We start from the raw sequence: 26,877 nt of genomic DNA, 5'->3' as shown, positions 1-26,877 counted from the left end.
TTAATTAAGAAAAGGAAGATAGATTATGAAAGTAAACTAGCAAAAAATATAAAAACAGATAGCAAGAGTTTCTACAGTTATATAAAAAGAAAAAGGGTGGCTAAAATGAATGTTGGTCCCTTAGAGGAAGAGACCAGGAAATTAGTGGTGGGGAACATGGAGATGGCAAAAACGCTGAACAAATATTTTGTATCAGTCTTTACAGTAAAGGACACTAAAAATATCCCAACACTGGACAAACAGGGCGCTATAGGGGGGGGAGGAGCTAAACACGATTAAAATCACTAAGGAGGTGGTACTCGGTAAGATAATGGGACTAAAGGCGGATAAATCCCCTGGACCTGATGGCTTACATCCTAGGGTCTTGAGAGAAGTAGCGGTAGGGATTGCGGATGCATTGGTGGTAATTTTCCAAAAGTCCCTGGATTCATGAAAGGTCCCTGCAGATTGGAAAACTGCTAATGTAACGCCCTTATTTAAAAAGGGAGGTAGACAAAAGGCTGGAAACTATAGACCAGTTAGCCTAACATCTGTGCTTGGTAAAATGTTGGAGTCCATTATTATGGAAGCAGTAACAGGACATTTGGATAAGCATAATTTAATCGGACAGAGTCAGCATGGTTTTATGAAGGGGAAGTCATGTTTGACAAATTTGCTCGAATTCTTTGAGGACGTAACAAATAGGGTGGATAAAGGGGAACCAGTGGATGTGGTGTATTTGGACTTCCAAAAGGCATTTGACAAGGTGCCACACAAAAGATTATTGCACAAGATAAAAAAATCACAGGATTGGGGGTAATATACTGGCATGGGTGGAATACTGGCTGTCTAACAGAAAACAGAAAGTGGGGATAAATGGTTCATTCTCGGGTTGGCAATCAGTAGCTAGTGGTGTGCCGCAGGAGTCAGTGATGGGACCCCAACTCTTTACAATCTATATTAACGATTTGGAGGAAGGGACCAAGTGCAACATATCCAAGTTTGCCGATGATACAAAGATGGGAGGGAAAGCAGTGAGTGAGGAGGACATAAAAAACCTGCAAAAGGACATAGACAGGCTAAGTGAGTGGGCAGAAATTTGGCAGATGAAATATAATATTGGGAAGTGTGAGGTTATGCGCTTTGGCAGAAAAAATCAAAGAGCAAGTTATTATCTAAATGGAGAGAAACTGCAAAGTGCTACAGTACAAAGGGATCTGGGGGTCCTGGTGCATGAAACACAGAAGGTTAGTATGCAGGTACAGCAGGTGATCAGGAAGGCCAATGGAATCTTGGCTTTTATTGCACGGGGAATGGAGTATAAAAGCAGGGAAGTCTTGCTTCAGTTATAAAGGGTACCGGTGAGGCCACACCTGGAATACTGCGTACAGATTTGGTTTCCATATTTCAGAAAAGATATACTTGGTCTCGAGGCAGTTCCGAGAAGGTTCACTTGGTTGATTCCAGAGATGAGGGGCTTGCCTTATGAGGAAAGGTTGAGTAGGTTGGGCCTCTACTCATTAGAATTCAGAAGAATGAGAGACGATCTTATCGAAACATATAAGATTGTGAGGGGGCTTGATCGGGTGGATGCGGTGAGGATGTTTCCACTGATGGGTGAGACTAGAACTAGGGGGCATCATCTTAGAATAAGGGGCTGCCCTTTTAAAACTGAGATGAGGAGAAACTTCTTAACTCAGAGGGTAGTAAATCTATGGAATTTGCTACCTCAGAGAGCTGTGGAAGCTGCGACATTAAATAAATTTAAAATGGAGATAAACAGTTCCCTGGCTGATTAGGGAATTAGGGGTTACGGGGAGCGGGCAGGGAAGTGGATGTGAGTCTAGGTTCAGATCAGCCATGATCCTATTGAACGGCGGAGAAGGCCCGAGGGGCCGTATGGCCTACTCCTGCTTCTTATGTTCTTATTGGGTTAAATAGCAAGGGGGATGTGTAAGAAAGAGAGAGACAGGCAAAGAGGGGGAGTACAGGGGAATTGAATGGAAGGAGAGGGAGAGAGTGTCTGTTCTCGTGTTGGTCTCGGAGCTCCTTCATACTTAAAAGTAAACATATTGTGAATTAACAAATCTACACAGACACCTGGGAGATTTGAACTCACGACCCCTCGGTTTAGCAAGACCAGTGCTCTAACCCCTGAGCTATGGAGCCATGAATACTGCATTTCTTTTCATTTCAGTTAGTGCTGTGTGCTTGAAGAATGAGGCACGACGCAGTTCACCACTCAGATTGTGTCTCATCCCCCGACACCTGCCTCAGGCTCTTCAATAGTCCCCTCTCAACAACAATAGAGCAACTTTCACGTACTAAAATGTCCCAAGGCAACTCAGTTACACTCTATCTCTCAGTCTCTCTGCCTCCTTCTTTCTATATTTCTCCCTCTTTGTGTCTCTACCACTCTCTCTCTATCTTTCTGTCACTCTCTCTCACTCCCTCTTCCCTCGATCTCCTTCCCTCCCCTTCTCTCTTCTCTCCCTTCCCACTTTGTCTCCCCTGTTTCCCCTCTCTCATTTCCCCCTCCTCCATCTGCCTCTCTCTCCCCTTCCCGCTCTCGGCATCCCCCCTCTCCAACTCCCCCTTCCTCCATCTGCCTCTCTCTCCCCTTCCCCTCGCTCTATCTCACCTTCCAACTCTCAGCATCCCCCCTTCCTCCAACCGCCTCTCTCTCCCTTTCCCCTCGTTCTCCCTCCCTCTTCTTTCTCTTCTCTCCCTCTCTCCTCTTTTCACGCTGTCTCGCCGCTTCCCACCTCTCTCCTTCCAGCTCTCCACTTCCCCTCTCTGTATTTCCTTCCCTTTTCTCTCTCCCCTACACACTCTCTCTCCCTTTCGCCTCTTCTCTCCCCATCCTCCTCTCCCTTTCCTCCTTCTACTCTCCCCAAGAGGAAAGGACAGAGTGAGAGGGTGAAAGAGAGAGGAAAGGGGAGAGAGTAGGAGGAAGGGAAGTGTTGAGAGAGAGGGGAAAATGTAGAGAGAGGAGGTGAATGGGAGGTGGGGAAAGTGAGAGAGAGGCTGAGGGAGAGAGAGGGAAGATAGGTAGAGAGAGGGGTAAGGAAGAGAGAGACAGGCAAAGAGGGGGAGTACAGGGGAATTGAATGGAAGTAGAGGGAGAGATGGAGATTGGGAAGGGCGAGAGAGCCTGTTCTCGTGTTGGTCTCGGAGCTGTTTCGTACTTAAAAGAAAACATGCTGTTGTAGGAATGGTCAAATTCCTATCCAGAGATTGAGTCCGACGCAGGCAATCAATCAAAAAGGTTTTTAATTTCAAACTAACGAGTTTAGCAGATTGATGCAAGAGAACTATGAATACAGGTCTTAACAGGTCTGAAGCTCCACGAGGACTGCCTGGGCGGTCCTGTGGATGGCGTCATGACATCATCACATTTTTCCCACGTTTGGGTGATCACGTGATTAGCGGCATGACGTTTTGGCGTTTGCTTGCGCTCTTACAGGGACCGCGCCCTGTACATGCAAACAATATATACAATGGTACAGATTCAGTTTGTAGTTAACACATCATTAAAGGGAATTATGTACAGTTGTTCAGAGTCCCTCAGTGGCTCTGCCACATGTGCCCCCCCAGAATTGTCTTTAATGGAAAAAGTCAAACGGTTAGGGGGTCTGACAAGCCTGTCAGAACGACTCCTGTATTCCCGAAACAGAAGCTGTTGGATGGCGGGCAGTCTGCCAAGTGGTTGTACTAGCTCTGGCGCGACGACAGTGGGCGGCCGACCCCATCTCGGTGGCTGTGCGGTCTCGATGGGATGGTCAAGGTCCAGGTGTGCCGGCTTCAAACGGTCAACCGAAATGTGGTCCAGTTTACCACCGACATCCACCTTGAAGGTTTTGTCTCCTGCCTCTAACAAACGGAAAGGACCAGTGTATGGGGCCTTGAGCGGATCCCGGTGAGCATCATGGCAGATGAACACGTAATCAGCTTGTTTCAGCTCCACTGGAACGTGAGAGCCCTGAACCCCGTGATGCGATGTGGGAACCGACGCGAAACATCTGGCTGCTTCCTGGTGGCTGATAAGCTGGCGTGAGGCGAACCATGGCTCCGTTGGTGTTGACAGGAAATCCCCTGGCACTCGCAGCGGCTGACCATTGATGTAAGCCCCCAAAGTGTGGACTGAGTGATATACACAGTCGACAACACTGGCTTGTTGTAAGAAAGACAGACCCAATAATTGAAGTAAAAACGGTTTATTCAGGCCTGGGGAGCTATGGCTCTTGCGTCCCAACACAAGGCTCCAACTCCACCGAATCTCTTGAGGTTCACACAGTTATACAAAAATTAAGGCCCTGCCCTAAAGGCGGGGATAAGCTTATTAACATATACAGAATTATAGTTAAATTGTAATTATAAAACCATGACATTCCATTCTTCTAGTCGCTTACAAATCTCACATTTCGTTATCAGTTGGTCTTGTTACTTTCTCATGACCTGGGCCTCAATTTTATTACTTTACGATCGTCCATTTGCTGTTGTCAGATGGCTTGGTCTTTCTAAGTATTTCTCTAAGATAGTAGATCTTTCCAAAGCGGGCACTCCGCAGACTTTCTGTCTCTCTCTCTTGAATTATTTCTACAGAGCAAAAACACTTTAGTTAGTTAAAAGAATAGAACCCTATTGAGCTTCACACTTAACAAACCCTTAAGTGCAAGGGTGTCGACTCGCGTGGCCGAACCCATATATCTCTCCCTCTTTCTAAGGGGTTGTTTTGACAGTTTTAATCTCTCCGCAGTTAACCCATAGTCCTGTTTAAACCTTATCTGGGTTTATACAATTTTTACAGACTTCTATTGTTCAACTCAGAGCACAAATTAACCTATTCCCTCCATTTTATATATTGGTGTTATAGATGAATCCTGGTTTGTTTTACCTTATTAAATCCAATTTTTAATATCTTACTTCAGTCCCCCCTTTTGACCTTTGGACAATTGCTCCAAACAGGTCAACGTGTATTTCCACTTCCTGGTGTCTGCCAGAGCGTGCACTCCCTGGCCTTCTACCAGTTTAGGTTATACATGTATATATATATCTTATCAATTTGGAGGCCGACTTCCCCCCCCTTGTGGTATGGTGGTCTTTCCTTTACGGTGGTCTTTCCTTTAGGGTGGGCTTTCCTTTATGCACTCCGTCCGGTGTAACCATTCCCGGGGCCCCTTAGACCCTACACTAATGGTTGAGGCTTTCCTGCTCAAGCCTGTCCCTCATTCCCACGTGGGGTGTGTGACGTGCCAATTCGAGACTGTCATCACACACCAGTCCTCATTCACCACCCTCCTTCTGCCACCCTCCTTCTGCCACCTCCATCTTATGGTTGGCCGGCCCGGTCTTTAATTACCATGCCCAATTAATCCCACATAATTTCAGTCGCTTCCCATCGCGTCTTACACCATTTGCCTTGGAGAGGCAGGGGAGTTGTCCATTCTTAACATCGCTACCTGCCCCTCCTCAGGCTCTACTTCCTTCACCGCACCAATTTCGGCCTTACTCATTCTGGCACAAAGGCACTGGAGAAATAAAAATACACAATATATCAGAATAACAATCAAGAGGAATATCATTATGCCTTGTACCACCGAGGCGCCCAAAGTCCCCGACCATCCTGATCCCCAATTGTCAAAATATGAGGAAGTGGGGGAGCCTCTAGTTTTCCTGGCCACCTCCTGGATGTGATTGGCGAGATTTTCAATCTCTTCTGAGTTATCTGGGATGCATGTACAGCATGATGGCCCTATTAGAGCACACGTTCCTCCTTCTTTAGCTAATAAGTAGTCTAAGGCCATCCGGTTCTGCATTGATACAGTGCGCGTGGCCACCAGTTCCTCATTTATTGATCTGGCTATCCCGGCTGTATCATTGGCCACTTGTTCCAATAATGTATTTAATTGATCTATTTCATGAAGGGCCCTGTGTACCCCATAGAAAGGCCACATCATAGCCATAACCTTTTCCCAGGTTTGTACCGCCCGCTTGCTCCTGCCCACCGGAACCTCTTGTTGTGCGTCGGTTAGGGTTCCATAGTGGGTTACATCTGGCCGTACAAAGCCTAGGTAGCATGATCCTCTCCAGTCATGTGGCAGCCAGGGGCATGCTCTCTCCCCGCATATAAAATACGTGCCATTATAGGCGTGTACGGTCTTATTGACTCTGAATATGTCCCTCCATGAATGCTGTGCGGTTTTTCCTTTGCCCCACTTTCCTCCGCTGGTTTTATTACTCACATTAGTCCAATCTAGGGAAATAAGATCCCCTACTGGAGTGACCACTCCATTCCTGGTCCTAGAGATTGCCTCTACTTCAATGAAGTTATCACAAAGACTCCACCCCATAAACTGTCGCTTGCTCCTGGTTTTGTTTAGACACCACCCTCCCCGGTGCTCCCCCACTAGTATCAATGCGGGAGGTGGTTCGTTTGCATCGAAAGAAGTCAGGTACCAGCCCTCAAATCTGTTCATTGAGTATCCGGCTGTCCTCCACATCTTCGTGCACATGTTGTTTAACCAGGAATAGTTGCCGGAACTTGTGTTCTGCCTGATCAGCCACTCGACTAATTCAGGATACTCATACCCCGTGCCCGCTACCAAGGGAATCCCTCCCTTTGAGTGTGTTGGGATCCTGGTGCAAACCCAACAACTCGAGAGGTTTAACTGACTGGCGTACTTCCAGGACATGTACAGGTAACTGTTCCCCGCGCTTGCGGATTTCCCTTCCACATTGTCGGGCGCCCTTAGGCTCAAAAGGCCAAAAAATAAAAAGGTAATCATTCTGTTTGTTGCCTGTTGGCTGTCTCTTTCGTTCTGGTTTCTTCTCCGATAGGTTCTGTGAAAATACAAGGCTGGTCGTCACCAGCAATTGGTTAATCCAATCCTATTATTCCTACTACTTCGGGCTCTATATCGCCCCAACATGCGCACCGCAATACCACAGTCATTTAATTTATACTAAGACTTTCGGTTCCTCGGAATCCTATAATGAGTGGCTATACTTATTCTAGGTTTCAGTTTATCCTCACTAATTCTATCCTTTCTCCTGGTTGGTTCACTGGTGGTGGCACGCCCCTCTGTTCCTGGTTAACTTCCCAGAGGTATTTAAATATATAAACTACTAAGAATACTACTACCACCACACAGCACGACGTTACTAATGCGAATATGAGGTCGTCTCTCTCCTGCTGGACTCTAAGCCGGTAGTCCTCGCTCTCGCTGTAAAGTACAATTTCCGGACTACTCATTGGCTCCCTTATATAATTTCAGCTGTGTCCAGTGTTTCCACCTCCCTTTTCCCGTGCCCTGTATATCTATACATGCACATGTATCACCGGTCATTAGCACCTCGTAGGGTCCTTCCCACCGGAGCCTTAGTCCCGGTTTTACCGGTAGGATTTTAGACATTACCTGGCTTCCCACCCCGGGTAATACCCTTTTTTGTTCCTCTGCGTCCTTTTCTAGGTCCCTAATTATCTGCTGGTCTCTGGCCTCCTGTCTTAACCCATGTAGTTCCGTGCACAGTTGTTTCACGAACCTACCAATTCGGTCTTTTAATGGTCCTACATCCCCCTCCCCGGTGGCTACTCCTTCGGGGAGGGCCATGGCCCGTCCGGTCATTAATTCAAAAGGGGTTAATCCGGTTATCCTATTTGGTGTAGCTCTCAGTCTCATTAAAATCGCGGGTAGCAGCTCTGCCCATCCTTGTCCTGTTTCTTCAATTGCTTTAGTTAGGGATCGCTTAAGTGTCCGATTCATCCTCTCTACCATCCCGGAACTCTCCGGATGGTACGGTATATGGAATCTCTGTTTTACTCCTAGCAGAGCACAGGCTTCCTTCATTACCTTGCCAGTGAAGTGTGTCCCATTATCTGAATCTACTTGTAAAGGGATTCCCCACCTGGGTATTATTTCTTCTGCCATGATCCGGGCTACTGTATTTGCCGTACAGTTCCGGGTGGCGAAAGCCTCCACCCACCGGGTGAACTGGTCAATTATCACCAAGCAATACATCTTTCCTTTGCTCTTAATTAGGGGTCCCGTGAAGTCAATTTGTATTTTCTCCCAGGGTCCCTTTGGCCTCGGCTGTCTACCCCACTTTACTTTCACTGGCTTCCCGGTATTGCATTGTGCACAGATGTGGCAGTCCTTGCAGTACTTTCTCACACTGTTTGAGAGTCCGGGCCACCACCAGCATCGGCTCAAGTTATCTGTCATTCGGCTGGTTCCTGTGTGGGCCAGCCCATGATACAACCTCATTAGTTCCTGTTGAATGCAGCTGGGGGCACAGACCCGACCTTCCTTTCTCCAGACCCCATCCCTTGATTGCTCCGCCCCCTTCTCTTTCCAGATTTTTAATTCGGTCTCTGGTATGTTTTGGTGCAGTTTGACAATATTATACTCGACAGGCACAAGGGGTACTGGGGCGCTGTCTGTTGCTTTTGTGCAGGCACAGGACCCCTCAATCATGGCTTTGGCGGCTAAATCTGCTGCCCTGTTTCCCTGTTCTTGGGGGGTCTTGCCTTTGGTGTGTGCTTTGACCTTTACTACGGCTACTTCCATTGGCCCGTGCGCAGCTTCCACTAATGATTTTACTAAGTTTAAATGCTGGATGGGGGCTCCCCCAGAAGTGACATATCCCCTCCGACTCCAGGAGGCCATGTAGTCATGCACTACCCCAAAGGCATAGCGGCTATCTGTGTATATATTGGCTCTTTTTCCCTCAGCCATCTTCAGGGCTTTCGTTAGAGCGGTCAGTTCGGCTGCTTGGGCGGAGTTATCCCCGGAGAGGGTCCCTGCTTGTAACACTGTCCCATCCACATCTACCACTGCCCAGCCTGTCCTCGGCTTTCCCTGCACGTACTTCCGGGATCCATCTACGTATAATTCTAAGTCGGCCTCAGCCAGGGGTATTTCCCTTATTCTATCTATATCATTCTCTGGCACCTCCTCATTCATACATTGGTGGTCCTCCCCTTCCAGGATCATCATGGAGGCGGGGTTCTGCCTCATGTCCCTGACTATCTGCACGGACTTGTTCCTGGGTAAGAGTACCGCCTCCCAGGCTGCTCGCCGAGCGGTCGAGACAGACTTTAATCGTCCCTTATTTAGTAGTTCTACCAGGGTGTGCTGGGTGTGTAGCACAATCTCTCCGGCCATTATGATTGGTTCACTGATTTGTACTGCCCATCTGGCGCAGTCTATAGCGGCCACACAGCGGGGCATACCTGCCACGATGGGGGATCGCCTTGTTGAGTAATAGGCTACCGCTCTCATACTTCCTCCGTGCTCCTGAGCTACTACGGCGCTATAATGTCCGTCATGGTTATGACAGAATATGTGATACGGTCTTCTCTGGTCCGGCAATCCTAGCGCGGGTGCAGCGGTTAAGGCGCGTTTAAGCTTTGAGAATGCTTCTTCCTGTATTGCCATCCACTCAATGGGTTCTTCCGCTGCCCTACCCCCTTTTGTTAATTCATACAGGGGTGCTGCCATGCGCGAAAAGCCCTCTATAAAGTTCCTGCTGAAGTTAAAGAGACCGAGCACCTGTCGTACTCCTCTCACATCTATGGGTCTAGGCATTCGGCTGATTGCCTCTTTCCTTTCCTCTGGCATAGCCCTCTTTCCCATACTGACCCTATACCCCAGGTACATGACTTCTGATTTCCCGATCTGAGCTTTGGCAGGGTTTGCCTTAAACCCCGCCTCCCGCAGGGCTGAGAGAACTTTTGTTAAAGCCTCCCTATGCCCTTCGTGGGTGTCAGATGCGATTAGGAGGTCATCTACATACTGCAAGAGGGTACTGTTTTCTTCCTCTAAATCTATGTTTTCCAAAGCTTTAGCCATGTGGCGATGAAAGATGGCGGGGCTATTATGGAATCCCTGTGGAACTCGTGTCCATGTATACTGCTTGTTGTCTACGGTAAAAACAAACTTTTCTTGTGATTCCTCATGCAGAGGAATCGACCAGAATCCGTTTGCGATGTCTAGCACAGTGAATATTTTATGCTCGGGCTTTAAACCGTTAAAGATAGTGGCTGGACTCGCCACAATTGGATATTCTTTGGGAGTTACTTTATTCAGGGCCGTATAATCGATTGTGAGTTGATATGAAGTGTCCGGTTTCTTTACGGGCCACACGGGAGAGTTAGTGTCAGATACTGTTTCTCGCAAGATTCCCTGCTTAACTAATTCCAATACAATGCCCCGCACAGCTATCTGTGCCTCCGTTTTGAGTGGATATTGTTTATGGGGTCGGTGGGATGGTCCGGGGACTCTAACGGGATTCATTTTAACCAGCCCGCAGTCCTGCTTATGTATGGCCCATACTTCGGGGAATTGATGGCACAATTCCTCCCACCTCCCCTTTTCATCCCACTTGGGGTCTATCACTTTGATAGCGCTGATGGCACACGCTGTCTTGGGTCCCTTGGACTTATTCCTCTCCTCCTTATGATTATCTGGCCATAACAGCTTGTCCCGCTTGGGGTCGATTAAAACTCCCACTTCCCTTAATATGTCTATTCCCATAATGGTTCCCTCAGCATTTTCACAGATCCAAAAACTTGTTGGTATAGCAATTTTCCCTAAGTCTAACAATATTGTCTCACTTTTCCATGCTTTAATTTTAACTCCGCCTATGCCCGAAATAAACATGCTCGTCTTAGTTCGTGGCAAAGGCAAATTTGTCACAGATATCGAGGCCCCTGTGTCTACCAGCATATCGCACTGTCGGCCCCCTATCAGCGCGCCAATAAACATTCTCGGGTCCCCCTTTGCCGGGTTTCCGAGGGCCGCTACCCTTCAGGCGCTACCCTTTTTCATTTGCTTAACCAGTTTCTCTACTTTCTTCGCCAATTCCTCTATGTCCTCTCCTTCTGAGGCGTCTGACGAATCGTCTCTTTTAGACCTCCTACTCTTTCTTCTCTTTTCCTGTCGCTCCTTTTCATCTTCCCACTCCTGTATTCCCTTCTTAATCAATTTGGCCATGTTCTCCTCACTAGTCGCAGTCTCTCTAGTGTTAAACCCCGGCTGTCCTCCTTGTTTGGGTCCCTGACCTGTCATTCCTCCTCCTTTTCTCCAACACTGTTGCTGCCTATGTCCGGATCTCCCACAATTATGGCAAGGTTCCTGCTTCTGTGATGTCTGGTTACCTCCCTCCTTTTGTTGCTTCTGGCAATCCTTTTTTATGTGGCCCTCCTGCCCGCATCCGTAACACGCCGCTACGTGTACTGCACCTTCCTCGTCGCTATCTGTCTTTAGGACAGCTATCTTTAGTTTAGATTGTTCTTGGGCCTGATTGTCTACTTCACACGCCCACTGGATTAAATCATCCCAAGTATTGTGGACCACTAGCCCCATCTTTATTGCATTCTGATGCATCGAACTTAATCCTTGTTTAAAGGTCTGCAGGAAGCAAGCGTTGTCTTTGTTTAGGGGGCCCGGGATTCCACAGTTCCCCTCAAAGGCCGCCCACTTTCGTTTCCCATAATCGATGGCGCTTTCTCCCTTTTTTTGTGTGATTCCACTTATAGCTGCCCAATTGACGGGGGCTTGCCCCATAGCGGCCTCCACCGCCGCCTTATATTGATCGTATTCATGATTTAATTGCTGAAGTGTTTGTCCCGTTGCTGTGGCCCACAGACCGTTCCCGTGATTTCCTGCTACCAGTCTCCACTGTTCTTCAGGGCATTTAGCTCGCACCAATTGGTCGATATCTATGTTATGCAGGGCATGATTTATGCGTATTTCGCGCAATTTGTGCCAAAACCCCTGATTATTCTGGCGGTGTCTCAAAGCTGGCAGGTCATTGAGGAGCGTTACCCGATCTTGCAAGCTCAATGGTGTATACATCAGCGCTGTTGTAGCCGGTCTGGCTGGGACTGCTGGGTTCGCGCCTGCCGCCGGGACTGCCTGGACTGCTGGGGTATACTGCAAAGCTATCGGTGCCATTGGAGCCGCTTCCTGACCTCCCGAACTGAGTCCTACATACGGGGGAGGGCCTTCGGTCGTCCCCCGCCTCGTGGTCTCTGGGTATAGGCTCTCCCGAGAGTCCTCCGGGGTAGGGGCTATCGCGGCTACTGGGTAGTGTTTATGCTTCTCTCTTTGGAACAGGCATTCCCAATTATAGCATGCAGCTACAATAAGGTGTGCCTTTTCTAATTTATCCTTTGTCTGTTTCTTCCACCAGTCTCTCTGTACCTCTGGTTTATCGTCCGGGTCCCACCCTGCCTTCTTCATTTTCTCTATGAGGCTTTTGCTTTTGTCAAAGACGTAGCGCGTTGCAGTTCCCGGGTCTCCCCATATTTCCCCCAGGGAAGCTTCGGTCACCCTTTTAGTCATACTATCGGCTACGTTTCACGCGTAATTCATGATGTTGAAGAATTAGGTTTGTACGCTACGTTGTTCGCCACTATAGCGTCACCTTCGTTAGTTTCTTGCTTTCTATTAGTCACTTCGTTTCGTTAGACACACACCAACCCTTTAGTCCCGAGGTTTTAGTACTGTGGGGTCTGTAGCTCCCGGCGTCCTACTTGATCCTGGCCGTCACGTGGGACTACTGTCCTCTTAATTCAGGCTCAGGCTAGGTGCTGGGGACAGACCTCACCCTTGTCCGTTCTCACCTCCTTATGACCGCAGGGTTTTATCTCATTCACTCACCACGGTGCACCCATTCATTCAATTGTTGAGATTTCGCCGTCTCACGGATAAAGAGGATTTCCCGCCTCCCCGGGGTAGGGGTCTTTCCGCCCCTGTCGGTTCGCCTACCTACGGCTAAATGAGGACTTCTCTGCCTCCCAGGGTTTTCCGCCCCGTCGGTTCACCTACCTACGGCTAAATGAGGACTTCTCTGCCTCCCAGGGTTTTCCGCCCCGTCGGTTCGCCGCTATACGGCTTAGGGAACACCTTATCCCTATCTTTTTAACCGCCTTCAATTAAGGGTGTCTTTCTTTTTATAGTTCTTTTATACGTCAATTCTGACTCACCGTCTCGCCAGTGATTAACCCCTAATTTTACAGGTGGTAATTAAAACATACTCATCCGTCTTAGGTTAATGCTGTCCGAGAGTCTGGTTCAGAACGCACATCCCATCCTCGTCGCCAATTGATGTAAGCCCCCAAAGTGTGGACTGAGTGATATACACAGTCGACAACACTGGCTTGTTGTAAGAAAGACAGACCCAATAATTGAAGTAAAAACGGTTTATTCAGGCCTGGGGAGCTATGGCTCTTGCGTCCCAACACAAGGCTCCAACTCCACCGAATCTCTTGAGGTTCACACAGTTATACAAAAATTAAGGCCCTGCCCTAAAGGCGGGGATAAGCTTATTAACATATACAGAATTATAGTTAAATTGTAATTATAAAACCATGACATTCCATTCTTCTAGTCGCTTACAAATCTCACATTTCGTTATCAGTTGGTCTTGTTACTTTCTCATGACCTGGGCCTCAATTTTATTACTTTACGATCGTCCATTTGCTGTTGTCAGATGGCTTGGTCTTTCTAAGTATTTCTCTAAGATAGTAGATCTTTCCAAAGCGGGCACTCCGCAGACTTTCTGTCTCTCTCTCTTGAATTATTTCTACAGAGCAAAAACACTTTAGTTAGTTAAAAGAATAGAACCCTATTGAGCTTCACACTTAACAAACCCTTAAGTGCAAGGGTGTCGACTCGCGTGGCCGAACCCATATATCTCTCCCTCTTTCTAAGGGGTTGTTTTGACAGTTTTAATCTCTCCGCAGTTAACCCATAGTCCTGTTTAAACCTTATCTGGGTTTATACAATTTTTACAGACTTCTATTGTTCAACTCAGAGCACAAATTAACCTATTCCCTCCATTTTATATATTGGTGTTATAGATGAATCCTGGTTTGTTTTACCTTATTAAATCCAATTTTTAATATCTTACTTCACCATAAACGAGCTCTGCCACGGAAGCGTGAAGACCTTCTTTGGGGGCTGTGCGAAGGCCCAACATGACCCATGGTAGCTTGTCTGCCCATCCAGCGTCTTGGAGGCTGGCCCTCAGTGCGGCCTTAAGCGATCTGTGAAAACATTCGCACAGACCGTTCACTTGTGGGTGGTAGGCTGTGGTGCGGTGTAACTTGACACCGAGTCCTTGAGCCACCGCATTCCAGAGCTCAGAGGAAAACTGCGGGCCCCAGTCCGAAGAGATGTCTGCAGGCACTCCAAACCGGGTGACCCATGAAGGCCACATCCGCCGAAGTAGTAGGTGACAGGGGAACCGCCTCTGGCCATCTGGTGGTGCGATCTACTATGGTCAGGATGTGCGTCAAACCATGGGAAGGTGGAAGTGGTCCTACCAGGTCCACATTGACGTGGTCAAACCGTCACTCAGGAACTGCAAAGGTGGCCAATGAAGACTTGATGTGGCGCTGAACCTTGGCCTTTTGGAATACCACGCAGGTGTTAGCCCAGTCGCGGACATCTTTATGCATGCCCCCACAAACGAACTTAGAAGACATTAGCTACTGAGACGCCTTCATTCCCGGGTGTGACAACCCATGTACGGCGTCAAACACCTTGCGGCACCAGGCGACCGGCACAATAGGGCGAGGGTCCCGAACAGAGACGTCACACAGCAACGTGGTACCAGCTGAATGGAACCTGACGTCGGCCAACTGGAGGCAAGTGGTGTTGGTGCGGTAAGCCTGCACTTCTGGGTCTGAGACTTGGTCTGCTGCCATGAGGACGTAGTCGATGCCCAGCTGGACCGCATGCACGGTCGCGCGGGAGAGGCAATCTGCCACCAGGTTGTCTTTACCGGCCACGTGCTGAATGTCTGTGGTAAATTCAGAGATGCATGTCAGCTGACGTTGTTGTCGAGATGACCACGGTTCGGCGGTCTTGGCCATGGCAAACGTCAGTGGCTTGTGGTCGACGAAGGCTGTGAAAGGACGTCCTTCCAACAAGAACCGGAAATGGCGGATGGCCAGAAAAAGGGCTAGTAGCTCCCTGTCGAAAGTGCTGTACGCCCGCTCGTTACGCCGCAGTTGACAGCTGAAGAGTGCCAACGGCTGCCACGTCCCATTCACCCACTGCTCCTGAATGGTGCCGATTGTGTAATCTGATGCGTCGGTGGTGAGGGAGATGGTGGCTCCTGGTAGCGGGTGTGCCAACATGGTCACGTTGGCTAAGGCATGCTTGGTGTTGATGAATGCCCGGTCCATGTCAACCGTCCAGCTTACCAGATCCTTGCCAGACTTGCCCTTGAGGGCCTCGTACAGGGGCTGCATGAATAGTGCTGCCTTAGGCACGAAACGGTGGTAAAAGTTTACCATGCCGAGGAATTCCTGTAGGGCCTTTGTGTTCTGCGGGCGTGGAAAGGAGGTCACCGCCTCTACCTTTGCTTGCAAAGGAACCGCTCCCTCTGAGGTAATGCGATGTCCCAGGAAATCGATTTGGTGCAGACCAAACTGACACTTGGCTGGGTTGATAATCAGGCCATGTTGGCTGAGGCGTCGAAAGAGGATGCGGAGGTGAGAGATGTGTTCCTCCTTATTTGGACTGGCAATGAGAATGTCGTCTAAGTAGACGAAGAGGAACTTGAGGTCCCGCAGCATGGAGTCCATGGGCGCTGGAATGCCTGGGCGGCATTCTTCAACCCAAACGGCATCCTTAAAAATTCAAAGAGAGCGAAAGGGGTGATGACTGCGGTCTTCTGGATGTCTTGCGGGTGCACCGGGACCTGGTGGTAGCCCCGGACAAGGTCAACCTTGGGAAAAACGGTGTTTCCTGCCAAATGGGCAGAGAAATCTTGGATGTGGGGGATCGGGTATCGATCAGGAGTGGTGGCGTCGTTTAGGCACCAATAGTCGCTGCAGGGCTGCCATCCACCGCCATGTTTCAGTACGATGTGAAGAGGCAAAGACCAGGGACTATTCGACATGCGAATAATCCCTAAATGCTCCATCGTTGCGAACTCCGCCTTCGCGACCGCTAGCTTGCCAGGTTCGAGGCGTCGGGCCCGCGCGTGGACCGGGGTGCCGGTGGTGCTGATGTGGTGTTCCACACCATGTTTCGTGGCCGTGGAGGAGAACGTGGGCCTGGTCAGGTCTGGAAATTCGCCCAGCAGGTGAGCGAACTCATCCGGAGTCGGGAAAGCGCAGGAGACGGTGCGTGACATGGTGTTACTACGGTGGCAATGGATAGAGTGAAACGTGGCCGCGTTGATCAGCCGTCAGTTCCTTACATCGACCAGGAGGCCGTTGGCGCACAGGAAATCTGCACCGAGAATGGCCGTAACGAATTCCCCGAAAAACCGTTGGCTGCCTAAACACACCTGGACCCACCGTCTACCGAAGGTCTGAATAGCACCGCCATTAATCGCTTCGAGGGGTGTGGTAAACCACTTTTATCGTTACACTATAGTTATCACTGTTGTATTGTTATCACCGTTATCACTGTTGTATCACGATACGAGGTCGCCTCTTGTCGCGCTGTTATACCTGGGCTGACCACCTCCGACTCCGCCCATGGCTCCACCTACCTGCCCAGGTATAAAGGTAGTCGACTGGCTGGTATTCCTCCTTGTTGGACCCGATCACCCACGAGGGTGGGCTCTGTTATTTAGTCAATAAAAACCTTTAGTTACGTTCCTAACTCGTCGCTTTTTATTGGACGAATTGATAGGTATATCAATTTTATTGACTAAATTTTAAAGATGTCTACTACTGGCCAGCCAGAAGCCCTCCCAGAAGCACAGCCACACCAGCCGGCTTGGCTGCAAGCCCTCAAACCACCGTACCTGGATCTAAACCCACAGGCAGCAAACGCAGCCCTCAACTTCAAACACTGGCTGGACTGCTTCGAATCCTACCTGGAAGAATCCGGCGCCCCGCAGAGATCCAAACTAAGACTTCTGAACGCCCAAGCGAGCCCGAGAGTATACGCACTCATACAGGACACGACTACGTACGAGGCCGCTATCAACCTACTGAAACAGCAGTACCGCAGCCCGGTAAATTACATGTACACCAGGCACCTCCTAAGATCCCGCCCGCAACAGCCAGGAGAGTCTGTAGCTGAATTTTTACGGGCGCTAAGAGCACTCGGCAGGAACTGTGACTTTAAAGCGGTGACGGCTGTTGAAAATACGGAAGATAATATCCGCGATGCCTTTGTGAAAGGCCTACGGTCCGACTACTCACGGCAAAGACTGCTTGAAGCTAAAGACCTCGACCTGGACAAAGCTGAAGCCCTCGCTCTCTCCCTGGAGGTGGCCCATCAGGACCAGGAGGCGTTTTCCAGGTACTGCTCGCGACCCTGGGACTCGGGCCCGACCCCTACCGCAATACCCTTCGCAGCGCCGCCCCCGGGACCTACCTCAGCGTCGGCGTCCCGGACCCGACCGGGCCCGCCACCCCCGGTACCGGCTCCGACATCGGGCACCCGCGATCGGGCCGCCGGCTGCTTCTTTTGCGGCCAGGAGAAGCACCCGAGGTCGCGCTGCCCAGCCAGGAACTCTACCTGCACAACCTGCAGGAAGAAAGGCCATTTCTCTAAGGCCTGCAGGAGCGGATCTTCAGAGGCCAGCAGTGCCTCATGCGAACTGTGGGGGCGGCCATCTTCTTTCACGGCAACTGAGGCCAGTATCCCCACACGTGAGTCATGGGGGCGGCCATCTTTGATCAAGGCAACCGACCCCAATAGTGCCTCATGTGAGTTATGGGGGCAGCCATCTTCTCCGCCATTTTGTCCTACCTCGTGGGAGACGCCATTTTACCCACCACGCCCGACTGCCACCGGGCCCCCGGACCCGACGACCACCTCGCCCGCAGACGACAACGACTCGCTTACCTACACGCTAGCCTCCGTCACTCTGGATCAAGCCCGCCCACACCACCTGTCCAAGTCGATGATGGACATCAAAGTAAACGGCCACGCCACGACCTGCCTGTTCGACAGCGGAAGCACGGAGAGCTTCATCCACCCAGACACGGTGAGCCACTACTCCCTCCCTGTCCTGCCAATGCGCAACCGAATCTCGATGGCATCGAGGTCCCACGCCACGGACATTAGCGGCTACTGTGCTGTGACCTTGTCGGTTAAGGGTACAGAGTATAAAAACTTTAAACTCCTCGTCCTCCCCCAGCTCTGCACTGCCGTCCTACTAGGGCTGGACTTCCAATCCCACCTCCAAAGTGTAACCCTAGCATACGGTGGACCCCTCCCCCAACTCACAGTCGACAACCAGCGAAGGTTAAACCGCCCACCGCGTAACACCTGCAGCCTATCCACCCTCAAGGTGCCGCCACCTTCCCTGTTCGCTAACCTCACCCCCGACTGCAAACCCGTCGCTACCAAGAGCAGGCGGTACAGCGCTGGGGACAGAGCTTTCATTAGCTCTGAGGTGCAGCGTCTCCTGAAGGAGGGCATCATCGAGGGGAGCAACAGCCCCTGGCGTGCCCAGGTCGTGGTCGTTAAGACCGGCGATAAAAATCGCCTGGTCATCGACTACAGCCAGACCATAAACAGATACACCCAGCTGGACGCATACCCCCTTCCCCGCATATCTGACATGGTCAATCAGATTGCACAATACCGCGTATTCTCGACCATCGACCTTAAGTCGGCCTACCACCAACTCCCTATCCACCCCGAGGACCGCCAGTACACCGCCTTCGAGGCGAATGGGCGCCTATACCACTTCCTTAGGGTCCCCTTCGGTGTCACCAACGGGGTCTCGGTCTTCCAAAGGGAGATGGACCGGATGGTTGACCAGAACGGACTGCAGGCCACATTCCCCTACCTAGATAACGTCACCATCTGCGGCCGCGACCGGCAGGACCACGACGTGAATCTGGAGAAATTCCTCCGTACAGCCCAACGGCTGAACCTCACCTACAATAAGGAGAAATGTGTGTTTAACACCTCGCGCCTTGCCATCCTTGGCTGTGTAGTAGAGAACGGACTCATCGGCCCCGACCCCGAAAGAATGCGCCCCCTCATGGAGCTACCCCTCCCCCACTGCCCTAAGGCACTTAAGAGAACCCTGGGGCTCTTCGCCTACTATGCCCAATGGGTGCCCAATTATGCGGACAAAGCCAGACCACTCATGAAGTCCACATCCTTCCCCCTTACGGAGGAAGCGTGCGCAGCCTTCTCCCTCATTAAGGGAGACATTGCCAAGGCCACTATGCACGCAGTGGATGAGTCCATCCCCTTCCAAGTCGAGAGCGATGCATCCGACTTCGCCCTAGCCGCCACCCTTAACCAGGAGGGGAGACCGGTGGCCTTCTTCTCAAGGACCCTACAGGGCCCTGAGATCCGACACTCGTCGGTCGAGAAGGAGGCCCAGGCGATTGTGGAGGCGGTTCGACGCTGGAGGCACTACCTGGCAGGCAAACGATTTACCCTCCTTACCGACCAACGTTCGGTCGCTTTTATGTTTAATAACAAGCTGAGGGGCAAAATCAAGAATGACAAGATCTTGAGGTGGAGAATCGAGCTCTCCACCTACGATTATGATATCTTGTACCGGCCAGGTAAGCTGAACGAACCCCCCGATGCTCTGTCACGAATTACATGCGCCAGCGCGCAAAGTGATAGACTTCAGACCCTCCACAACGACCTCTGCCACCCCGGGGTCACCAGACTTTACCACTTCATTAAGGCCCGCAACCTGCCCTACTCCATCGAGGAGGTCAGGACCATAACCAGGAACTGCCAGACCTGCGCCGAGTGCAAACCGCACTTCTTTAGGCCGGACAGAGCAAGCCTGATCAAGGCCACCCGCCCCTTCGAGCGCCTGAGCATCGACTTTAAGGGGCCCCTCCCGTCCTCTGACCGTAATGTGTACTTCCTCAACATTGTTGATGAGTACTCCCGTTTCCCCTTTGCCTTCCCCTGCCCAGACATGACCAGTACCACGGTCATTAAATGCCTGAACGACCTCTTCGCCTTGTTCGGGTTCCCAAACTATATACATAGTGACCGGGGCTCCTCTTTCATGAGCGAGGAACTCCGTCAGTTCCTACTAGCGAGAGGTATTGCAGCAAGTAGGACCACCAGCTACAACCCCCAAGGGAACGGCCAGGTGGAAAGAGAGAACGCGACGGTATGGAAGGCCGTCCTCTTAGCCTTAAAGTCTAAGGGCCTCCCAACCTCCCGCTGGCAGGAAGTCCTCCCGACAGCGCTGCACTCCATCCGGTCACTACTTTGCACTGCCGTTAACGCCACCCCCCATGAACGAATGTTTGTTTTCCCCAGGAAGTCGACTACGGGAACCACTCTACCAACCTGGCTGACCTCTCCGGGGCCCGTCTTGCTGCGAAAGCACGTGAGGGCCCATAAAACAGACCCCCTGGTCGAAAGGGTGAACCTCCTGCACGCCAACCCCCAGTACGCCTACGTGGCTTACCCAGACGGGCGGGAGGACACTGTCTCCTTACGAGACCTCGCACCCTCGGGCACTCCGGAGACACCACCTTTACCCCCCCCCACCACCCCCCCAATTCCAGCCCAGGTAGACGGCATGCCGGAACCCCACGAGCCTTCGCCGACCACGCAGACACCAGCACTAACACCGGATAATGCAGCACCGCCGCTGCGACGATCGGAGAGGCTTACGAGGCCTCCGGACAGACTGACATACCAGAACTGGTAGTACACTTCACCCCGCCGGACTCAAATCTAAACAAGGGGTGAATGTGGTAAACCACTTTTATCGTTACACTATAGTTATCACTGTTGTATTGTTATCACCGTTATCACTGTTGTATCACGATACGAGGTCGCCTCTTGTCGCGCTGTTATACCTGGGCTGACCACCTCCGACTCCGCCCATGGCTCCACCTACCTGCCCAGGTATAAAGGTAGTCGACTGGCTGGTATTCCTCCTTGTTGGACCCGATCACCCACGAGGGTGGGCTCTGTTATTTAGTCAATAAAAACCTTTAGTTACGTTCCTAACTCGTCGCTTTTTATTGGACGAATTGATAGGTATATCAAGGGGGAGGCCGTGCTTCCCAGCCTGTACATCAAGAGCTGACGCGGGTAGAATGCTGTACTGCGCCTCGGTGTCGCACAGGAACCGACGACCGGAGATGGCATCTGTGATGAAGAGCAGCTTGCCTGCATTGCTGATTGCCATCGCGGCCGCGGGGCGCCCGTTAGACCCGTTCTTCATTGGACGGAGTTGGTTTTATTTGAGAGAAGCTGCAGGGAGGGTGGCAACATCTCGTCTTCGCGGCAAACCGCGTGTGGTAGAAGCACAGCCCCACGGGCTGAGGAGCTGGGGCGGCGGCTGTGGGGATGGGCGCCTTGTGGCAGCGCAGTGCTGTTGCGTAACTGCGAATATTTTGTCTGCTTCAGCAGCGAGCATTGCGCAGTCTTTGACCTCGGATCTCGCCAAGGCCGCTTGCACCTGCTCCAATAATTGGCTGAGGAATAACTCTCTGAAGAGAAAGCATTGCGGTTCGGAGCCGAGGAGTGTGAGCATCTGTCTCATCAGCTCGGAAGATTTGGAGTCCCTGATCCCGGGCATAGCGAGCAGACGCCGGGCGTGCTCCGATTTCGTGAGCCCGAAAACCTGTCGCAACCGCGCCTTGAGGGTCTCATACGTGCGGTCAGTAGGTGGATTCTCGAGAAGACTGATGATCCGCGAGGCAGCAGAGTCGTCGAGAGTGGAGACCACGTATAAGTATCGGGTCTGATCGCAACGATGCCTCTCAGGGCGAACTGGGCTTCAACTTGGATGAACCACGAGGTCGCTTGTTGCTCCCAGAACTGCGGTGCTTCAACAAAATGGCGTTTGCCTCCATGCTGTGTTCCTTTCGCGAAATCCGTTCACAAAAGTCATGGTCACCAATGTAGGAATGGTCAAATTCCTATCTAGAGATTGAGTCCAATGCAGGCAATCAATCAAAAAGGTTTTTAATGTCAAACTAATGAGTTTAAACAGATTGATGCAAGAGAACTATGAATGCAGTTCTGAAGCACCACGAGGACTACCAGGGCGGTCCTGTGGATGGCATCATGATGTCATCACATTTTTCCCACCTTTGGGTGATCACATGATTAGCAGTATGACATCATCATGTTTGCTTGCGCTCTTAAAAGGACCATGTTCTGCACATGCAAACAGTATATACAATGGTACAGATTCAGTCTGTAGTTAACACATCACTAAAGGGAATTATGTACAGTTGTTTGGAATTCCTGTGTGGCTCACACTGTGAATTAACAAATTTGCATAGGCACCAGTGAGATTTGAACTCACGACCCCTGATTTACAAGACCAGTGCTCTAACCCCTGAGCTATGGAGTCACATGCATTGGGTTGCTTTTCATTCCAGTTAGTGCTGTGCGTTTGAAGAATGAGGCAGGGCGCAGTTCACCACTCAGATTGTGTCTCATCCCCTGATACCTGCCTCAGGCTCTTCAATAGTCACCTCTCAACAACAATAGAGCAACTTTCACGTACTAAAACATCCCAAGGCAACTCAGTTACACTCTATCCCTCTCTGCCTCCTTTCTTCTATATTTCTCCCTCTTTGTGTCTCTACCACTCTCTCTCTATCTTTCTGTCACTCCCTTTCTACCTCTTTCTCTTTTTCTCTGTCACTCTCTCACTTTCTCTCTATTTCACTCTCTCTCTCCCCTTCACCCTTCCTCAGTCTCATTGCTCTTCCTCCATCCGCCGTTCTCTCATCTATTCTCTCGCACTTTCCCATTCTCTCCCTGTCTCTTGCTCCCTTCCACCTCTCTCCATCCCTCCCCCCTTCTAACTCTGTCACTCCCTCTTCCCTCTATCTCCTTCCCTCCCCTTCTCTCTCTTCGTCTCTCCTGTTTCCCCTCTCTCATTTCCCCCTCCTCCACCTGCCTCTCTCTCCCCTTCCCCTCGCTCTAATCTCACCTTCCCGCTCTCGGCATCCCCCCTCTCCAACTCCCACTTCCTCCATCCGCCTCTCTCTCTCCCTTTCCCCTCATTCATCTTCTCTCCCTCTCTCCTCTTTTCACGCTGTCTTACCGCTTCCCGCCTCCCATTTCCCCTCTTTATCTCCTTCCCTTTTCTCTCTCCCCTACACACTCTCTCCCTTTCGCCTCTTCTCTCCCCATCCTCCTTCTACTCTCCCCAAGAGGAAAAGAAAGAGTGAGAGGGGGAAAGAGAGAGGAAAGTGGAGAGAGTAGGAGGAAGGGAAGTGGTGAGAGAGAGGGGAAAGTGTAGAGAGAAGAGGTGAATGGGAGGTGAGAGAGAGACGCAAAGAGGGGGAATTGAACGGAAGGAGAGGTGGAGATTGGGAAGGGCGAGAGAGCCTGTTCTTGTGTTGGCCTCAGAGCTTTTTCATACTTAAAAGTAAGCATGCTGTGAATTAACAAATTTGCAGAGGCCCCAGTGAGATTTGAACTCACAACCCCTGGTTTAACAAGACCAGTGCTCTAACCCCTGAGCTATGGAGCCACCTGCACTGGAGTGTTTCTCATTCCAGTTAGTGCTGTGTGTTTGAAGAATGAGGCAGGGCGCAGTTCACCACTCAGTTTGTGTCTCATCCCCCGATACCTGCCTCAGGCTCTTCAATAGTCGCCTCTCAACAACAATAGAGCAACTTTCACGTACTAAAACGTCCCAAGGCAACTCAGTTACACTTTATCTCTCTCTCAGTCTCTCTGCCTCCTTCTTTCTATATTTCTCCCTCGTTGTGTCTCCACCACTCTCTCTCTATCTTTCTGTCACTCTCTGTCCCTTTCTAGCTCTTCCTCTTTTTCTCTGTGGCACTCTCACTTTCTCTCTCTTTCTCTCTCCCTCTCTGTTACTTTTACTCTCTCTCCCCTTCACCCTTCCTCAGTCTCATTGCTCTTCATCCATCCTCCCTTCTCTCATCTATTCTCTCACACTCTCCACTTTCCCGCTCTCTCCCCTTCTCACTCTGTCTCTTGCCCCCTTCCACCTCTCTCCTTCTGTAGGGGGGCATCTTTTAACTGGTTTACGGTAATTTGCCTGGTCAGGCAGCTTTGCCCACACCCTGACCAATTCCAACCTTTTACCTGGTTTACGGTAATTTACCTGGTCAGCAGCCTTTGCCTGCTACCCTTAAACCAATTCAAACAGCGGTTTCGAATCGCTACCCCACCTTCCAGTTCTGACTGAAGGACTTATAATTAATGATATATTAAAAGCAGACAACTGGTCTGGGTGTGAGAAAGTCAAACTTTATTAACCTAAAGAAACTGTAATCAAATTTAAACTATACCACATGAACACAGTAATTACAGTAAAATTGCTTAAATGGGGGAAGGCAGACGGCAAAAATGAGGGATTGATGGCTACAATGTTGATTAAACAATCTTAGCAATTTCCCCTAAATCACCCCCCCCCCCTAACTCCTGACTAGTTGGCCTTGCTGAGGAGTCAGAAACCCTGCTCACCTGTGGTCCAGCGAAGTAAGAGAGAGAGATAGCTTCTCAGGAGCTATCTTTTATATCCTGCCAACTCCTGTTTGGCGCTGAAAAGGTCTGTGTGCAAAATTCGCGCCCAAAAGTTCCAATACACAAAAGAAAGCCATGACTGGCTGATTCAAAGTGAGTGATTTAATGTGTCTGCACTCTGGGGCCGAAGTGTACCCGCCCACATCCGGAGTTCACCTGGGCTAAAACAAAAGGGAATCCAACTGCCTTATTGTTTAGAATTGGGTGATTCAAAAACCCATTCATTCCTGAACTGTTGCATATCAAAAGTCCTTTTCCTGAGTTTAGATGTATCTATTGTGTGTAAGTGCTTTGAATGGGTTTGGATTTCTGTGTAAATAGAAGCCAATTGTTCTGCGGTTTCGGTTCAAGTGGGCTAATCCCTGAAGTAAATCAACATCCTGCAGTTTCATATAAACAAACCTTGCCTCTCCACAAAAGGGAAACTCCCTGGTTTGATTGACAGGTCTTTCACACAGACACATTACAAGCTGTACAAGCTGCTTTTCCAAGCCAATGCTTTCTGACGGCCATTTGGAAACCTTTTTGTGATTCACCAGGCTCAAGGGCACAAATTCAAATCAAATGTACTGTCTTAATGTGTGCGAATATTTCCACAGAACCCCTCGATTCTGGTGTTGTCCACGTGCTGTCCATCTCAGAGCAGTCTTTCGTGGCTCTGAGTATGCTTTAAAAACATTGATCCAACCCAGAGGCAATTCAAAACACATAATTCTTCAACCACGATGTGGACCAATATTTCCCGATCTTCAAGGAAAATAGGGGAATTTCGCGAACCCCGACACTTCCCCTCTCTCTATCTCCTTCCCTTCATTCTTCTCTTCCCTCCCCTTCTAACTCTGTCACTCCCTATTGCCTCTATCTCCTTCCCTCCCCCTTCTCTCTCTTCCCACTTTGTCTCCCCTGATTCCCCTCTCTCATTTCCCCCTCCTTCTCCCCTTCCCCTCGCTCTATCTCACCTTGCCGCTCTCGGCATCCCCCCTCTCCAACTCCCACCTCTCTCTCCCTTTCCCCTCGTTCTCCTCCCTCTTCTTTCTCTTCTCTCCTCACGCTGCCTTACCGCTTTCTGCCTCCCTCCTTCCAGCTGTCCACTTCCCCTCTCTCTTTCCCTTCACCTCTTCTCTCCCCATCCTCCTCCTTCTAGTCTTCCCAAGAGGAAAGGACAGAGTGAGAGAGAAAAGGGGAGAGATGTGGTGAGAGAGAGGCAGGCAAAGAGGGGAGTACAGGGGAATTGAACGGAAGGAGGGAGAGAGATGGAGATTGGTAAGGGAGAGAGAGCCTGTTCTCGTGTTGGTCTCGGAGCTGTTTCATACTTAAAAGTAAACATGCTGTAAATTAACAAATTTGCAGAGGCACCAGTGAGATTTGAATTCACGACCCCTGGTTTATAATAAGACTACTGCTCTAACCCCTGAGCTATGGAGCCACCTGCACTGAAGTGCTTCTCATTCCAGTTAGTGCTGTGTGTTTGAAGAATGAGGCAGGGCGCAGTTCACCACTCAGATTGTATCTCATCCCCCAATACCTGCCTCAGTCTCTTCAATAGTCACCTCTCAACAACAATAGAGCAACTTTCACGTACTAAAACGTCCCAAGGCAACTCAGTTACACTCATCTCTCTCTCAGTCTCTCTGCCTCCTTCTTTCTATATTTCTCCCTCTTTGTGTCTCTACCACTCTCTCTCTATCTTTCTGTCACTCCCTTTCTATCTCTCTCTTTCTCTCTCACTCACTTTCCCTCTCGCTATTTCTCTTTCTCTATCTCACTTTCGCTACCTCCTCTCTCTTTCTCTCTCCCTCTCTCCTCTTTGCTTCCCTCTTTGTCTCCCATTCCGCCTCTCTCCTTCCAACTCTCCATCTCCTTCCCCTCTCTTATCCCTTTCCCCACACTCTCTCACCTTCCCCTCTCTCTATCCATTTCCCCACACTCTCTCCCCTTCCCCTCTCTCTAACCCTTTCCCCACACTCTCTCTCCTTCCCCTCTCTCTATCCCTTTCCCCACACTCTCTCTCCTTCCCCTCTCTATCCCTTTCCCAACATTCTCTCCTTCCCCTCTCTCTATCCCTTTCCCCACATTCTTTCCCCTTCCCCTCTCTCTATCCCTTTCCCCACATTCTCCTTCCCCTCTCTCTATCCCTTTCCCCACACTCTCTCTCCTTCCCCTCTCTCTATCCCTTTCCCCACACTCTCTCCCCTTCCCCTCTCTCTATCCCTTTCCCCACACTCTCTCTCCTTCCCCTCTCCCTATCCCTTTCCCCACACACTCTCTCCTTCCCCTCTCTCTATCCCTTTCCCCACACTCTCTCTCCTTCCCCTCTCTCTATCTCTTTCCCCCACATTCTCTCTCCTTCCCCTCTCTATCCCTTTCCCACACTCACTCTCCTTCCCCTCTCTCTATCCCTTTCCCCACACTCTCTCTTCCTTCCCCCTCTCTATCC

General features: G+C 50.3%; 1 non-coding gene across 1 annotated transcript; it reads right to left on the bottom strand.

The window, feature by feature from the left end:
- Window positions 1-22,208: 22,208 nt before the first annotated feature.
- Window positions 22,209-22,281, bottom strand: trnat-ugu (transfer RNA threonine (anticodon UGU)). Its single transcript has one exon. It is a non-coding gene; the product is annotated as a tRNA-Thr (tRNA).
- Window positions 22,282-26,877: the final 4,596 nt, after the last annotated feature.

This window comes from Somniosus microcephalus, unplaced genomic scaffold (assembly GCF_052327205.1).
Source record: "Somniosus microcephalus isolate GS21.2 unplaced genomic scaffold, FLI_Smic_1.0 unresolved_chr2, whole genome shotgun sequence".
NCBI classification, from domain to species: Eukaryota; Metazoa; Chordata; class Chondrichthyes; order Squaliformes; family Somniosidae; genus Somniosus; species Somniosus microcephalus.
The sequence above is the reverse complement of the archived record's forward strand: the minus strand, read 5'-3'. Positions and strand labels throughout refer to the sequence as shown.